Genomic DNA, 18,820 nt, shown 5'->3' with positions numbered 1-18,820 from the left:
AAAAGAAGAGCATTCGAGTGCATCAAGAGTCAAAATTGAAAAGCTTCGATATAAAAGGAAGTCGGAGAGAGACAGACAGAAGCGGTCGGTGTGTTGCGGGCAGCGATGTAGAACAACAAGTAGCCAGGATTAACCCCTCCACTGCATGAGCGACACACGCAGCGCACACAAATACGCAAAAACACACCCAGGGCCTGGGAAGAAAAGTCCCGCGCCGAACTAATTAGCAACTAAGTCAACTATTCACACAAGAGCAACTGGGGGATTTAGAGAAGTGAGCCGGGCTTGGCCTGAGTTTTGTGTACACGCTCCTCTTTGCGGGTTTGAGGCAAATCCATACGCATACGTTGATACAACATGGAACTGTGCGAGCGTTTCATTAATGCGTATAAATATTCATCAATTGTTATGTAACGTCCGTGGCGGCCTGCCAAAAGCCGTTGCTAGGGCGACGCCCCACCAAGCGTGGTAGTCAACGCGTGACTTCAAGACATCACGGTCACGTAACGACCAATCACAGCTCGGCTCGCAAATGTCACGTGACCAAATTCAGAAAAATCCTGAGCGGTGATTGGATGTTATCTGAGGAGCTGTTATGTCATTTTCCTTCAACAAAATGGTCGCCCGCAAATGACTACTAAAACTGCTTGAAATGACAGATTAAAGTTGTTTTCTCTGATGAACAATTGGGTTCATTTTGCAAAGCTATAAAACTCCAATTACGACTTTGCTATCGAATACGATCTTCCCAATTGTCATTTCGGGCGACATTTTGAAAATGGGTTTAAAACGATGAGATGCTCGGGGGGGCTGATGAAGCATGACCTGAAATTGAGCTCCATCTTTTGAGTGAAATAACCTTGAAGGCATCGCATGTCATGTTATCCACATTAAAACTTGTCTCGACAAAATAATGCGGACAACATCATCCGGAACAGATGCTGTCCTTTGGCATTTTGCTATTAAGCGAAATTGTCCTAGTTTGTCATTCACTATTTACATTTTAATTATCTCATTATATAACTAACTAGGCAAGACAATATTTACTTTGGGAACAACAGAGAGGGGGGGGGGAAAAAATAAACATCATTACGTCTGTCTTTGGATCCGATCGGGGATGAAATATATTTTCAACTGTTAATTCTTATTTGAACTACAGCACACGAGACTGGGACATTAAAACAAATTGCTTGGAGATCGCTTTCAGTTACAGCCATGCTATAAAAGTGTAATTGAATCTAAATTTGGAGTTTTGCGGGCCACTTTTAATCTCGCACGCATGTTCTGCCAGGCTAAAACGGCGCCACGTTACTGTTGGGTGGAGGCTTTGAATGTGCCACCAGATGTTTTCTTTGTCATAATGTGTTTTTAATCACCCATCCTGAAGTCAGATGCCAGCAGGCAGCTTCCAATCTGATTTGCATCACTTGTGTCCCTTCATCTCTTCTCAGCAGCTGAGAGAACAGGAGGCATCAATCACATTTAACAAGACACCCCTCACATGAACTTGGGTGTCTTCTTTATAGAGTTGGTGAATGCCCGCGTACGTTTTGACAGACTACAAGACGGGTTGGCTGATGGATTTACACTTCGTTATGTCTATCTACAAAACATGCGCTGCATCAAAAATAATGTACAATTTTTTTTTTTTTAGTGTTGCATTTTAATTTGTTTTATTTTACTTTTGAAAAATTGTATTTATTTATTTATTTATTTATTTATTTATTTATGGGGTTTATTTATTTATTTTTTTATGGGGTCCATAAATATAATCTGTAAAACCGGATTGATATTTTAATATCTCACCTGTGTCTTTTCACAAACTTTCATTTTCATTTCACTGTGGGGTAAAACAAAATATCCCTTCTGTTGTTTTTTTTTCAAGTACTGTCTTCCTCATCTTCTTCTTCATCTTGCTTCCTCATCATCTGCTTTCAAAAAGAATGTCGCCGTGCCCCAAGCTCAGATCAGACATGTCATCACCTCCGTCACACACACGCAAACATATTCCGAGACAGACACAAACACACACATGTGTCAGCACCTTTCACACACATTCAGGTCTGCATGTCACTAGCCGGGTCCACATGGTTCATATAAAAGCCGGTCCGGTAGAGCGAAAGAACTGGGGAGAGAAAGCAAAGTGGCTGGAGAGTGTTGGAGACAAGGTGAAGGAGATTGGTGAAGAGGGACGAAAAACACCTAGCAAGAAAATTAGTGCAGGAGTCAAGGGATGGATGGATGGATGGATGGAAAAGGATTTGGAGGATCACCTGCCACTTGAGTGTTGCTTTGTCCATCACAGAAGGCACCTTTGTTTTTATCCCAAGTCTCAGAGGTCTTAGCGGCTGATAGTGATGCACAAGCCATTCCTCTTACTTCTCTCCTACTTAACGCTCTGCGGTCGATAGTCTCTGCTTTAATTGTTTTGCCCCTCTTATCAACTTCAAAGTCCCCCGCTACCATTATTGAGAGAAAGACTATTCCTTATCCTCCTTGGCCTAATTATAAATAAAGTCTTTCTCGTTGCATATGAGCAAACACAGATGTCTTTAAAGGTTTGACATTTTCTGTCAGTATAAATCAGACTTGTGAAATGCACGAAACTCAACTCAAATGTAAACCAAGAGTGTTAGCATGAACTAGCATTAGCGGTTCAATCTTTCTAAATGAGTGTCCTGATTTTTGCATTGTTGACAATTTGGACATTTTCTGTCAGTATAAATCAGACTTGTGAAACAGAGTGTAAGCATTAATTAGCATTAGCGGTTCCCTCTTTTCAAATGTCCTGATTTTTGCACTGTTGACAATTTCATTGTGCTCGCCTTTCCATTTTCTCGAGCATCAACGCGAGATGAAAAAGGCCGCAATCACTTAACAGTCCTTGCCTCTCTTTCAGAAGACAAAAAAAAAAAAAAACACCAATCGTGGTGGAGCGAGCCAGGCCCTTCAGGATCAACTTGGGCTCTACATCTTGCTCAAGGACACTTTGATTACTGGATAACATTTTCCCTCTGGCTCCCAGAGACTGTAAGATAATACAAAAGCCCTCTTGAGACAAGAGCAGAAGGCTCAGGTGAAAGAGGTTGCACAGAGACAGGAACACAGAGTTGCTCTTTGCTCAGATTATAACACTAAAAAAAAGAGACATTGTATCGCAAAGTGTCGAGAGAGTGCAATAGTGCGCTCAAGAAGGCCGACGGCGATAATAACCCCAACGAGGAGGTTGCAGGACACAAAAGGAGCAGACAACACAACCGAGACGGAAAGTAACGAGTTAAAAAAGACGGAGACGGTGCGGGAGAGCTGTGAGAAGGGAAAGAAAGCCGAGCCAGGGAAGTCCAGGAGTCTATACTCGGATCAATGGGTGGCCTGTCCTCTGCTGTGTCTGCATTTCCTCTGGCTCACATAATAAGGCCTTCTCAGTCCCTGGGAGTGCGAGTGTGTGCTAAAAAGTGCATGTGTGTATTTGTGCGCAGGAGAGAGAATGTCAGTCAAAGAGTAAGTCAATGACCCCTTTGCGCTCAGGTATTTTCTTAATATTAGAGGTCAAGGGGTCATCTTCAGGACCTGCCTCATCAAAGTGATGCTTATCTTCATTAGTTCCGTTAATCAAACCGGAGTGTGAGGGTATTAAAAGTATGTGTGTCAATGGACTATTACTGACAAAAATCAGAATATTTCATAATGAGCTTCACGAGTAATTGCTTTGGAAGGGATATTGTATTGCTGTCAGGGCCCTTAATTCATTTTCATTCAATAATCAATTTCACATTGTACATGTATTTGTTCTAATTATTCTTGATCATTCAGCACAACCAGGAGTAGTTCAGTTGGAAAACTGATTTGAGTTAGCCCCCAGTACTGCCATAATGGTTGAAGTGTCTGGCCAGTGGGATTCTGAATGCAATAAATAGTGAGCAGTTTTGCATGGCGCATCATTCCTACTGCAAATAGCATTAGCAAAGTATATTCTTTTTACTAAACTGTAATCACCAACAAGAAAAATCCACATTTTATTGGGTGTTTTAGGGGTGTCACAACCGATTAACGGCATTCCCATTCATTTCAATGGGGGATTACGCTTTGGGATAAGCGTTCGGCATTAAACAAAGAAATCAAGGTACGACTTAAATAGATGCGTCCGACGTTGACCGCCAACGGTCGTATTTTTATCGGAGTAAATCTATGCAACCTGCTCCTCCGCTCGTTCCAAGGTTAGGACCCACGAGGGAGAAGACGGATCATCTTACACTAATGCATTTTGGCTGTAGGAGGGGACACGTGCATGGCCCGTCACACTCTGTCCCACCCTATCTGACTTTCACTTTGTCTTTCAACACACACACACACACATACACTTGTACGCTTTTGGGCAACCTGCGAGTCGTCTGCCCGAGGCCTCGAAGCAAAAATAAAATCTGAACCGATCCTTAGCACTAATCAATGTCTGTATCATGTACATGATTTATACAGCATGGTAATCCTATGTTAATTTTTATTTTATTTATACAGTAATTCATATACAATGCTTTTTATTTGCTTTTTTCCTTGGAGTGCTTTCTTGGTTGAATGTTAATGTCACGCATAATCCTCTAAATATATTGATCCCTCAAGACTACATAGCATATTTCTTCTATTTTTTTTTTTTAGACCCTTGTGAACTCACAACACTTCATGATTTCCACAGATAATATAAATATAATTCAATTCCATTTTTTCTTTTACATTAGCGTACGTTTGCAGTCGTCCGCTAACTTGTCTCATGTCTCAGTGGTTCCGTCTTGATTAAAGAGATGAAAAATCTCAGGTGACAGCAATTGAAAAAAAATGGCAAAAGAGAAAAAAAGAGAGCAGGATGAAAAGAAGACAAAGGTATAAAAATAGAGTTGCGAGGGGGGGGGGGCGGTGAAGAATCATTTACTGGCATATGGTGGGTAAGGTCATCAAAGTTTAAATATTCATTATGGGTGTCAAGTCGAAGCTTTTAGATCTAGAGGAATAAAGTTGCCTTCTTTCCCCGTTTGATGTTTATGTTGTCTGAATTATGCATCAAAACGAATGTTATAAATACATGTATTTTTTTTTCTCATTGTTGTTGAAGGGGGAGCTCACAATTCCAACTATGCTGAGAGTCATAAAGAAGCACAATTAGGACAAATATTCTTCCTCGATACTGTACCCAAACGAGCCCCCAAATGACCCGACCCGCCTCTTTCGTTGCACCCCCCTCACCCCCTCCCATGGGCTTATTTCCCTCACTGTCTCCCCTCGATTGCTTTCTCCTCTCCACTCACTGCCGGGTGTCCTGTTCCCTCTCTCCCTGGTAGAAGCAGACCTCCTGACGTCTCCATATTGATCATCCCATCTCCCTATCCTGCTATCTCGCACACTCTCTCTGGCACACATTTGCTTTTTGTCACACACACACACTCACTCACACACAAACACACATTCATGCATGCATTAGGGTGACAAGATAAAAGGGTTTGTAGGCCCTGAGGCAAAGACAGATAAACACGAGACCCGAGACTATACAGTGAGCCTTTAAAAAAAACAAAAAAACACTTCAATCCTTGGCTACGTATCGAAAATCGGCCATTTTTTATTATTATTTTTTTTTACACAAGCTTTGCACCAAATGATTCCGTGACATCAAGTTGTAAAGATCTGCACAATTCCAGTTAAGAAAACTATTTATAATATTTGTCTAAGCAAAAAGAAAAAAAAACCTTGCTTCTCATTGATTGAAGCTTTTTGTATCTCTACAAAAGACTATTTCAGTCAAGATGTCTCCGAGATTGTGTCTTGGGACCAATCAGTTCAGCATATGCAAACAAATTGAAGTCAAGAAATAGGGAAGGTTGGGGATGATGTTTGATCAGCTGCTCTCCACTCCATTACAGTAGACGCTATTGCTGCACGCTAAGAAAACACAGAGCGGGTTCTTGCAGAGATGTGAGACCCTGACAAGCTATTTCATGCCGGCTCCACGCAATAAAATGTGCTGCTTGTGGAATATTTTTTTTTTTTTATCTCTTAGCATGCCTGTATGTAATATTCTCAAGTTATCTGGTCAGGTTGTAAACTTGTTCACCACCTATGACAGTTTTACATGAATAATTTGCGACAGGTTCTTTCAGGATTAAGATTTGTAAAGTTCATAAGGCTGCAACGATTTTCAGTGCTCTACTACGTGACAAACAGCAATCGCGCCTTATCCATATGCCGATTAGTACTACGTCCAAATCCTTCAGGAGAATGACTAAATCCATTTCCGTTCGACGTACTCCAACCCCCTCTAAATGTGGCAGCATGAGTACCATTCCCTATCCGCTGTGCTTTGGAGCTAAAAGGAGGATGCTGTCACGGATCAATACCTGGTGTGAAAAACGATGTGACTTTCAGATGCTGTGGCCACATCAATCACATTATTACCATTAGCTCATCCCTGCACACCAACATGATTCTCTCTCTCTCTCTTTCTTTCTGTCTGCCAGCTCAGCGGATGCCCCTTGTCACAGCTCCTATTTCAGCCTTCTGAAGTTTCTTAATTGATTGCAATTAGAGCCGTTACTAAGCACGGGTGGGGGCTGTGGCAGAATTGCTGAGAGAGGGTCTCTGTGTGTATGTGTGTGTGTATCTGTGTGTTTATTAGAAAGAACGTGAGACGAATAGAGAAAGAGAGGGTGAAATCAATGAGTCTGTTGGACTTGAGACTGGCCTGTAAACAAGCGGAGATGGTTAGGCAAATATGGCAGATGGGGGCGGGGCCAGAGTGGGGAAAAAAAATCTGAACGGGGAAGGAAACTGAGCTGGTGCGGTGAGGTCGAGAACTTCCGGCGAATATTGTCTGGCTCACTTCGACAAATGTCTTGTGAGAGTTGGCTTGGCGGTTTACTGTCAGAAGGAGTTTCATCTCAGAACTTGGACCACTTCTGGGGACATCCAGTCAGAGCGGGTCATGTTTCGTGACTCCGTTGCTGGGATGGCCGGCCGGAGCGGTGGCTGGAGTTGTCGGGGCATGTCATGACAATAATCCCCGAACTCGGGGATCTGTGGTGAGGGATAGCTTCCAGTTTAAGAAGTCGGAAGGACCTCGGAGGTCACTAGAGAACGACTTCCGGACAGCTTTGAGGAAATTGTGGTCTACCATTCAGTAGCTCTGGAGGGGGAAGTGGCGCACCGCAGTGTATCGCGGGTTGGGATGTTCTTCACCTCAAGAGTAAAAAAAAAAATCATCCACTTCTTTAAACAGACGGGAGGCAATGAGATTAATGAGATAAATAAAGACATTTGGTGAGTAAAGTTGGAGCCAAGATAGATTTGTATTGAAGAGATAAAGAAGGCGGAATGACAAAGAAGAAGAACAATGGTGCCAAAGCCTCTTCCATCCTCCGAGCAAACGTAGCCCGATCCTCTCTCATTTAAATTCCTCTCCTTTGTCATCGCAAGCTCGGCTTTACCCCCGCCAGCCTCGCAAAGGCACACAATCATTGACATTATTCGCACACGCATCCCGACCTCCGACAGCAAGCGGGGCCAGCCCGGTGAGGCAACCTCACACAACCGCGCTAATCCCCGTCGATGGATACGCACTTTAGAGCGCTAGCGATGTTTGTTGGGAAGATAGGCTCGGGTTTCCCTCCAGACTAGATTTGTCAATGTGACCCCGGCCGTGCTGCCGCGGCTGCGGAATAGCAAGCAGCTTGTCACAGCGTTCAATGTCTTGTCAGCAACACGGCGCCTGGCATGTCAACATTGCAAGTCAATATTGGTACCTTTAATTCTAGCTCTTGGGTAGAATTTATTTTTTTCAAGAAAATTAATTGCATTAAAAATAAAATATGAAAGGTTAAATTTGGAATCAACCGTGCAGGCGAGTGACGTGCTATGTCGTCAAAGTTAGCCTACGGCTGGCTTCATATAATTCATCACTTTATGACTGCCTTGTCAGCAATTCTCGGTTGGGGCGATGGCGACTGGTGTGGATCTTAATTTGGCCTTGTCAGTGTGCACGGGCGTCATGCACACTGTCAACACAGCTCGGGGTTCAGCTGAGAGAGATAGGGCGAGAGTGAGCTCATGTCTGTCTGCATCCTCGGGACTTTGCTCCTTTGGAATGATATGCCTTCTCTTATCACGCCATGTCAACAGTGCTCAGGTCAGAGGTCGCCGTCAGAGATACTAATACTGACTCTGGAACATTGCAAGACCCAGATAGAAAAAAAAAAGACTGTTGTCACTGGACATATATAAAATAAAAACATATATAGCACACATTCCTGTCCAAAATATTGTGTGGTGAGAACGAGACGCATCCCGACAGTGTAACGACCATCATGGTGACATGGCGACACTGAGGGATCAAAGCACGCACTCGCATTACTTGCGACCTCACACACACAGACAGACACACACAGGCGAGAGACGCAAACTCATAAAGTTGACACGTTGAGTCATCTCCAAAACTTTGCCGACCTGAATGGCAATCAGAAAGCTGCGATGGCACATAGAAAGACATAAAGAAGTTCTCGGTTTTCCAACCTACTTAGTCTTTGAAGGCAAAATGGGAATTAGTTGGGAAAATGCTCTTTGAGTTAGTCAGATTATCTTCCAGCACCCAACAAGTGGGGCGTCACTCACATGAAATGTTCGGCTTTGGCTTCATGGAGATTCAATTCCTCACTGGGAACTCCAAAATATCCACATGGGTTCATACGAGGTTATGCTTCACCATGTGTCTCTCTTTATATTTAACCGAAATTATTCATATTACTACAAGTGATTTTACATCTGTGAATTTCCGACTGTAACCTTTACAACTAGACTGAGCTCCAGAAAAATAAATATCTATATAGAAAATAAAATGTGTAACTAAAATATGTGTTTCTGTTCCATTGTGCAGCTGCATATTTATTGCTCACTAACATTTCGCGACTAGCCATAAACCAAAACTACAGCATTGGCCAGAACTTTCAAAAAGTTTCAACTGAGACTGAACATGCAGACTGCAACTATTTTGTAATGATGAATGGATAAATGGATTTATTTATATAAAACATTTTTGGCTCGACTTGAGTATTGGTATGACCAAACAAACAGTTTGATAGATTCAATTGTGTATATTTTCCAATTGCACTGCAATTCTCGCCTTTTCTGAAGGCTCAGCGATTAAAACGTCAGTCTCCGTTTGAATGTTACCGTTGTCAAGTCAGTCACGACACGTTTCACCTGTGATTCCCATTAGCGGAACACGGAGAGCGGCAAATTTGGTAAATGCCATTCTTTGCAAAGGTCAGCTGTTATCTTTTGAAACACGCCTTTCCCAAAACACATTAAAGTACCGTGAGCGCCTTGTTTTTAACAATCGACTACAACCCAAATAAGGTCAACCGAGGAAGTTACACTTTCCATGTGTCATTTACATTGCAGTACCTTCATAATGACAAAATAAGAACTTCATAATGACAAAATCTGACCCCCCCCCACAAAAAAAAATAAAAAAACGGTTATTCTTGTAAAACGTAATGAGTGACATCTGTTAAAGCAATCCTGTAAGTGAATAAACACCGAGCGCAAATGTTCAAAGCATTTCGGCGGTTCCAGACTTCCCTGTATGTAACCTTATAGTCTTGAGCTGCCATTATGAAGGTATGCCATTGGCCTCTGCGGAATCTGGATATATTGCTACATGTGCATCCACTCTGTCTGGGTATTTAGTGGACAGGTGCGTGTGTGTGTGTTTTCTGGACAGAGGAACCATAGCCGCCTCTTCACTGAATCCTTTTCAACACCCGCCAGCTCACATACGTGCACACATATGCACATGAAGCCTTGGACCAGAAAATAGGCGACGAACATGGAGGAGGAGATGGCCGCACCGAGCGAGCTAGCGGAGGTTTACCATCAATAGCAAGAACCTCCCCTTGGATCAAATGAACTCTGAGACCCTGAACTGAGCTGTTATCAGCACATGACGATCTTGATTTTGCAACATTTGCATCACACCGATTCCAATTGGAGTTCAACGGCAATGAAAGTCCCGTTAAATCAATTATTAATGAAGTTATCTCTTCAATCTTGTTCAAAGCGCTTATAATCGCATGAATAGACAAAATATGTGATATTGTGCTTTTTCTCATTTTGTTATTTTAATTCGATTTTTCTTTTTTTTTTTAATGCTGGCATTTTTGAGCATATTCACACAAAAAAGAAATTACCTTGGAAAAGATGAAACTTCCGCACAGTCCTCCTCTTCACCCTGTTGAATAAAAAAACACAGTCAATTAAATTATATTAAAAAAAAAATGTAAACGATTTCAAAATCTGAAAAATGGAGATTTAGTCTCGCATTTCTAACATGGTTGATATAAATCAGTTCCCTCAACACACTCCGTCAGACCCTGAGGTACACCGAATTACAAATATCCTAAATTCCAACCTGTGCAAAAGAATTTTTTATAAACCGATGTTTCCATCAGCCTTCTCATCAGGTCGAAACCAAAATGAATGCACGAAGCATTCGTGAGGTCTCATTTTTCGCTTCCTTCTTTCCATCTGGCTTCCATTCTCTCCACCTGCCCATCAGTCTCCAGCCAGGGACAGGTGAGCCTATTACACGCTTTTCACGCTGTCTGCTGCCACACACACATACACACATGTGCACCCGGCCCCACGTCATGGTAACTTAGCATGCAACACACATCAAGCCAAATCATCCGTGTTGTAAAACGGCTGTTGCTGCAGCCACGTCGCAAACTTTGATGAAGCAGTCTGGTGCCGAATATAAATTCCGAAATAACTCCATTATAGCAGAATAGCTGAGGTGTAACTAGAGCGGCTACAAGAGGATAAGATGGGCTGAGCCCTGAAATTGGGCATTTGAGATTTAAGAGGGGGGAATAAATCCAATTCAATAAAAACTCAAATGCTGTCAGTCTGTTTAAAAGTCAAAAGTCGCAGCCGTGTTTGGCGAGGAGAATTCCCCGGGGTGTCGCTTTGTTTGGAGGGAGGTGCGGGGACATGTGAGGTCAGCGTCCATGGATGGATGGACGGATGAATGGATGAATGGATGGATTCCACCAGTGACCACACATCCTGTCAGTTTACTGAGGTCTGCAGACCACATGCTTGTTTTGAAAAATATATATATTAGAGGTGTCATGTGTGCCCATTTCATTTTACAGGCGTCTATGACTGTTCATTTGTTTTCAAAAACCTCCATTTCATCTTCCAGCATGGCAGGAAGGCGGAAAAAAAGCTGCAGGTGGCATACAGACGCTGTGCTGCAGCATCACCACGGGGCTTTCCGACTTCCACATTTACAAACACAGACTTTATCAACATCAATGTCTTTCCATGTGCGGATTCATATTCATATTCAGCTTGTTTACTTCTTTCAGACTCTTAATTTTTAGAGCTCAGCACTTCTTGAGCAGTTCTCCAATGAGTGGGCATAAAGAAGTCACAAAAGGAACAAAAAAGAAATAAAATAAATGTAAATAATGTGCCAGCAAAAAACAAACAAGCAAATCCCTCATGCCTTGCATGGAGGTTGACAGCATTTGTTGGCTGGCCTCAAATTATTCAGAGAATATATTATGCAAGAACGAAATTAAAAATAAGATGAAAAGCCAAATGCAAACGAAATGAGGGATTAAAGTAGATGGGTGATAATGACCCTCTCAGCATTTTATAAAAATCAGACCGAGTAAAATGTGGCTTTTCGAGTAGGACCCGATTGTGGTATTTTGTTGGATCTTTGCTTCGATGGAGCTTCAATTAAAAACCAGAACTAGAAAGCATTGTTCGATATGCGGTGGCAAAATTGGACACGGGCCCTTGTTGGCTCAAAGCCAGCGACGGACGGCCATCTTTTGATCATGCAGCCACTAATGCGACATCAGACAACTTGGAGAGGTGCTAATTCAAATGAAATTCAAATGAGCGCCTGCGTCTTCACTCGGATCGTTTACATAGATGCACTTTTAAAAACAAGCACAGAATATTTATTAAAAAAACTGAGACTGACAGTTACACAAATGGCATGAAATTGGAAATACAGCTATGGAAAAATGTCAACGCGCAAAAACACCTGAGGCTTGTTAGGGCTCGGGATAGGTTGGCTCGACCCGATAAGATAGCCGCCGCCTTATCTGTGACCGTCAGACTGTTCACACACATGCAGCGCAAACACAATCTGAGATTTGAATAAACATGAAGCAAATACGGAGCATCCTTTGGCCACGGTGAGACGACTGGCAGCTGCTTGTTTGGGACCACTGAGTCGGATATCGGTACTGAGCTCGCTGCTGTTTATGGATTGAATTCGTGTGGGCGTTGGACACATGCGATAAGGCAGCTAAATAATCAGCTTAAATCTTTCAAGTTTGGTTGATCAATTTAATTGAGGTGAATTTTTTTTTCCTCATTTTATACGAGGGAACCTAAATGGCTGTTAAAGCTACCGTAAGTATCGTGACATGACAATGCTTGACCTGCAGCATGGCGGCTTTGTCAAGCCCACTGTAGAGGTGGTCTTATTAGAGGATTAGATCATGACGGTGAAGAAAAAAAAAAAGGAGAGGGAAGAGGTATCCTGCAGCAGATCATTTGAAGTCCGGCTGGAGCCAATTTGCTGTCAGTAGAGGTTGCGAGGGGTGAGCTGAGAAGGATTTACTGAGAGGCCAAACAGGTTGCTGGGGTAGGGCAAGGTTTATATAAAAAAAAAAAAGAAAAAAAAAAGAAAAAAAGATTTTATATATATATATATATATAAATATATATAAAATATATAAAAATATTATATATATATATATATATATAATATATAAATATATAAAAATATTAAATATATACATATCTCACAAAATTAAATCAATTCTGACTCCCAGAGAAGATGAGCACTTTAACATTTATAATATAAAACCAATCACCATGACAATCCACCTTCATGACTTTTTCCGTGAGTCTGCGACCGAGATTGGATTTTTATTCCCTGGTTTCTTGACGTAGTGACAATGAGAGGCAATCTGACCATTCAATGGTCATCAAAAACCATAAATGGTAATTAACAACTTTGGCTGCTGGACATTCATTTATCTGAATGGGATCCTCATAAAAAAGAGTGGACAGTATGCCGGGTATATGATTGTGTGTGTGTGTTTTGCCGTCATCATATGTGAACCTCCACAATGCACCAAGGGCACACGGTAATAAAACTGTCCCAGAGGCTTCGCTGTCCTTCGCTAATCCAGACCGTCAGCACAATAACGAGCTAGTTACACCGCCACAACATAATGAAGCGATATAGGGACAAAGTCAACAAAGTCAAACCATGACCCCCCCCTCAATTAAGGCACATAGAAAAACACAAAACATACAGAATCAGATCTGATCCAAAACAAGTGAACTGACATTTTTCCTACAATCGGTCTAAATTGCAATCATTTGGTCTGGACCTTGACCTACTTTTCACCTTCTCCCCACAGAAGTTTAAAATAAAATGTCGTAACCTCCGTTCGTCTTTTAACGGCACCATTTTCGTCTTTGGAAAAGTGTTGCGCGTCAGGTGAAGCCAAACAATTAATGTACTAGAGATGACTGATGATTTAAGCAGCGGTCATTAAATAAAAACGATCCCAAGTCTTTTTTTTCCCAGTTTCGGTTTCTGCTCAGCTGTATTCATCAACATATCTTGCCGCCCTGCATCTCCTCACTTTTCCCTCTCCCCCTCCTTTTGCTCATATCTGTCGAAATGTAATCAAGGACATTTCAGGTTGGTGTAGCATCCTGACCATAAAGATGTTTTACAGCCCCCCCCCCCCTACTCCCCCCTCCCCTCTTCAGCATGGCTTGTCCAAACAGATAGGAGAAAAGCCCTCGTGTCAGAGTCACGGTTCAGTGCTTTCTAATTATGTGCTCCCCGTCGGAGCTTGGTCAGAATATTTCATAGAGACCTCTGAGAGCGATAAGACAGAAGGGATTGCTGGACTGAACCAAAAGACTGTGAGATTACTAAACAGTCACCGGGGGGGGATGAAATATCACATTTCGCTTGCGAATTTTCTTTCGTGAAACTTTGTCCGAGCATGACACGATTGTACGATTTGAACTCTCGCTCTTTCGTCTTGGCCAATGCACATATTTGCTATCATGCAATAAATGTTTGCCTTTTGGGAATGGCGTCATAATTAAGGGGGCGGGCTTTTTGACCTTGCTAGTCGAGATAAATGTGACCCACATAGAGCGTGCAGCCTCAGGAAGATGAAGTGGCGCACATAGCCTCTTCTCGGGGCTCGTACATGACCGGTGTCATTAATGTTGGTGAGCGGCTGCCAGCGGTAATATTTCCCGCGGTTATTAGACCATCTGGCGACCTGTCATCTCGCTGTCTCTCCTTCTCTACAAGTGCATTCTGTTTTCTTGTTTTTCTTTCGCCCCAATTTATAGGTGCCTTGACATTGAATAGTCTTAAAGGTCATGGAATTTGACTAAAAAAAAAAAAAGGGGTGAAAAAAGATGACCATTGGTTGGGAGAAATGTTGAGGAGCAAGCAGAAAGACCTTCTAAAGTATGGGTGTCAAAGTCAAGGCCCGGGGGCCAGATCTGGCCCGCCAGATCATTTTATATGGCCCAAGTGAAACGACCCTTGTTAAAATCTCTACAAAAATATTTATCTTGTCTAACAAATAACATTTTGTAACCATTTCTTACAGTAACTTGAACAATAACTGAACAAACTGCTTTATAAGATGATGCGACAATAAATGCACTATTTATGATAACACGACAATAATGTAGGTAAAATAACCACGAATGATACTGACAAGGTAAAAAGACAATTTTTTTTTTCTTTTTAGACCCACCATAATAAAGCTGTCAGTGCCTCACGGTAGGAGCGCTGCGCTTTAAAAAAAAAATACAAAAAAATGGAAGGGCTGATTTGATTGGCCATGATTGCTGCCAGCCCATACACCCACTACTAATGTAAATAATTAAATGTTCCCCAAGTCTCACATGTAGGCCTTGTTTTTGTGTCTCATGAGATTAGGGGGCGAGCAGGATAACAATGAAATACAGCACACGCTCCATTATGTCCTTGGAAATCCATTTAAAGCTTACTTTACATATTTCACGATGCTCCAGGAAGCTCCAATATAGACATGTCATAATCGGAGCTAATTTGAAGCGAAAGCAAGCGATCTCTATTGGATTTTGCATTCGCTATCGTTTATTTTTTCAACTGAATTAGCAAAGGAAGGTTTTCTGCCATATATAATTTAGCGACGATGTTGGGGTAGTAAATCAGCAGATATTGCTCAGCTCATGGCGTACATGGTGGTCACTCATCATCCTAATATTTAGAATGTGTGCTTTGTCAATTAAAGTACCCACCAGAAGTTTTACTCACAGCCAATTATAAAAGAAATTAAGCCGCTCCTGAACTCTGACTCAGCAGTGTACTTATAACAAGTCAGTAAAGTGTTCTTTTACTTTGGTGTTAATGCTTCTACTGAAGTGAATATTTGGGATTATTTTAATTAACAAGCCTACAGCCAGTCGGGATGGAGTGCAATCCAAGGCCACCGCTATTGCAGATCATCCCCGGGAGAATATAATATTTCATGGACGGTGGTGAAGTAATATATTGGCACTTTCGGATTTGTTCGACTACCAAGAATGACGTTTCGAAAAGTTTGATTCAATTTTTCCATTAGTGACCGACTTGATTGCCTCACAGACATGCTAATTTTTGTGTAGCCACATATTTAAGTCGACCGCCTTGTGATGTAACTCAAAACGTCTCACAATTATTGTATCGAATCATCGGAACGGCTTCTCCCGTAATGTAGTCCACGTAGTTTGTAACTTCACCCAGAAAATCCACCTCGGAAAAAGTCATATTGTTTTTACCTCACCCGAGTAAAATCCATCGAGACGGATGACATACGTCGCATTAAGAATCGCCTTTTCTGATTGTCGTAACATAACTGAGCTAGTTAACAGGCACTCTCACATTTCATACGGGCTGCCATGAAAGGAGGAAATTTGAAGCTCTATTATGTTTAAGTCCACAATTAAAACAAATTGCCTGTAGTAACGGAGAAATGTGCCGACATTTAACTGGTCCCATATGTACTTTAGTTTAAATACTACGGAACGTAATGGCCTCATACCACAATATATACATATATATATATATATGTATATATATTTTTTTGCATTCAAATCCGAAAAGGCCTTGAAGAAAACTTTTCCAAACAGAAGGCAAAGCGGAGATCTTTGACACGATTAGCTTCCTCTCATCTTTCTTTCCCACCCTTGCACACACAAATGTGGAAGCCATTCAATATTTGCCAGGCATGGAGAGAAGCAATATATGGGACCATAAAATGCCCATGACCAATAAATATATTAGAAATGTGTTGTGAGGGAATCGAGGAATTTGTCACGGGGAGGGAAAGGCGAATGTGCGGCAGGAAATTGACGGAGTGTTCAACATGCCTTCACGATGAAATCTAATCTGCTTGCACAAGTACACACATGCTACTAGCAAAACAATTGTTCCTATACCGTGGGGTGCGGCTCTCATGGCTGACGGACAATGACATTTATATGACAAACAAATAAAGTATCATAAAAGGAGGGGTTGAGACCCGTGGGTTGCGCACCACTGCAGAGCAATGGGAGGACAGATGGAGCTGTAAATGTTACATCTGGAGGGGGAAAATGGCAGAAGGCTAGTATGACCGCCGCCTCTGGGCACTGAGCTGATGGGTCGATTGGATTTTAAATGCGGATTTTACAAATATGATGACCACTTGGGTGGAAGAAAAGAGCACTCAGCTTCCTGTTTTTGTATCCCGAGATAAGCTAAGCTAAGTTATTTAAGGTTAAATGACCGTACTGCTTGTTTAGTATATTTCCTCTGTGATTGATTCGATACCAGTCCATTAAAAAAAGGAAAACATCTCTGAGAAAGTTATAGTTCAGTTATATTTCATTAATTTGAAAATGTTTATAGGAAAAAAAAAAGATGATTGCCAGCCCAACGCATCCATATAAATTAAGCCGCCATTTATTGGCAGTGTTGCGCAATACGTGGCCCTGAATCCATTTATCTGCAATGGTATTTTATGGTCGCATAAATTGTTTATTATGACACACAGTGTTTACAACTATCAGTTTCTGTTTTCAGACATATATATTTATTATTCATAAATGGCTAATCCCCAAGCGCGTGGAGGCGATGGGATTTGTGACAGCAAGGCAAAGTTTTCAATTAAAAATGACGGGCACTTGGGTGACAGCTCACTATAATATACGTGAAGATAGTGTGCGAATCTTTTCAAATTGGACCAGGGTCATTCCCGTCTCGGCGATCCATCTCTCATAATTGCCATGTTTATTTTCACTCAGTCACCAACCGATCGATTCCTTCCTTTATTTTTCTTCTGGCTGAATCGCCGCACGAGCGCCTCGTTCCTTAACTCCTGCCTGTTTTACACGCAGGCACTATTTTATATCCAGGTGTTTATAATGCACTGTAGCTAATTGCTTGAAATGAACTCTCGGTGCCCGCGTTGTGTGAAATATCTCGCTTGTGATTGGCTAAGCTTACAAATCACGCACAGGGGTGACATCGGTTTTCTCTTTACACCCTTTTTCCTTGACTTCTGATCTCTTCTCTGTACTCCTTCAACAAACCCCTGCAAGCAGTGACTACCATATAAAGGATGTTGTTAATATCATTAGACAGACTTCCTCGGAACCCCGGGGCCCGGCCCACTCCCTTTCAGCCATAATCGAGCGTGCAAAGTAACCATCAAAGGAGACATTGCTAATAAACTATCGCAGTGGGCTGGAAAAAAAAAAAAAAAAAAAACACCCTCGTAGACTCCTGTGCAGGAAAATAGTCAGTTAAGTAAGGCAAAATAAATGAGTGCATCCTGAGAGGGTGGGTGAAAGAGGAAGGGGGGGTGTCAATTACCCCTCCAAAAAAAACATTGTCTAACAACTTACTGTAAGGGGCTTTTACAAAACACGATGAACTATGTTTAGAGTGTCTCGTTGTCAGCCGCGAGTACACGCAGAGGAAGACAAAAAAGTGAGCAGGTTTTTTTTTTCCCCAAGACTGACGCAGATCGAGTTAGTGTGTCTATTTAGAGCGCCTCATGGTCATGGGTTGGACATTTATTTAGTTACCCACAATCATTTGTTTAGATCTACAGCTCACTGTCTGCGGATGGTGTGATATTTACGATACTTGATGGACAATGACACAATCGAAATTAATATTATCAGGTGGCGGCTGTTCCGTCTTTCTGCTGTTCCATTTTACGTTCAACCTCTCTCGTCAGGTTGAGCGTGAATCACTATTGTTTCTCCATCCAAACAAATTGGAGGTCAACCAACATCTTAATCCACTTTGGGAGCAGCATTGTGAATTTTCTGTGTTAATGTGGCCATGGCTGAGCCTCTTTTGTCAAGCTTTATCCCTTTCCCTGCATGTGCGACCTAATGGAAATATAAAAGGGAGCATTGATTAGTCTTTAAAGATCAGAATTAAATAGATTAAAAGCTCACCACCTTGGAAAAAAAAAACTCTACACACACTTGTCCAAAGGAAACGGGATGGACAGCTATTGAAATAAACAAATAAATAAATAAATAAAATAAAAATAAATAAATGATGTCTTCATAGTGAACCAAAACGTGTCATGTTTTTCAATGGACTGAAAGCTTCTCCATTATTGAATTCATGCACTCCCAGAAGTACGTAAACATTTTATGCAAGTGAAGTAGAGTCTCCAAC

The 18,820-nt window shown here is 41.7% G+C and overlaps 1 protein-coding gene across 2 annotated transcripts in view; it reads right to left on the bottom strand.

The window, feature by feature from the left end:
* cntfr (ciliary neurotrophic factor receptor) overlaps positions 1 to 18,820 on the bottom strand; it is a 101,575-nt gene that overhangs the window by 78,609 nt on the left and 4,146 nt on the right. For both annotated transcript variants that reach the window (XM_037264985.1, XM_037264987.1), the window contains exon 2: positions 10,224 to 10,264. The gene's annotated coding sequence lies outside the window, so the exon portion shown is untranslated. The remainder of the gene's footprint in view (positions 1 to 10,223; positions 10,265 to 18,820) is intronic.

Source organism: Syngnathus acus, chromosome 12 (assembly GCF_901709675.1).
Source record: "Syngnathus acus chromosome 12, fSynAcu1.2, whole genome shotgun sequence".
Lineage (NCBI taxonomy): Eukaryota > Metazoa > Chordata > Actinopteri > Syngnathiformes > Syngnathidae > Syngnathus > Syngnathus acus.
The sequence above is the reverse complement of the archived record's forward strand: the minus strand, read 5'-3'. Positions and strand labels throughout refer to the sequence as shown.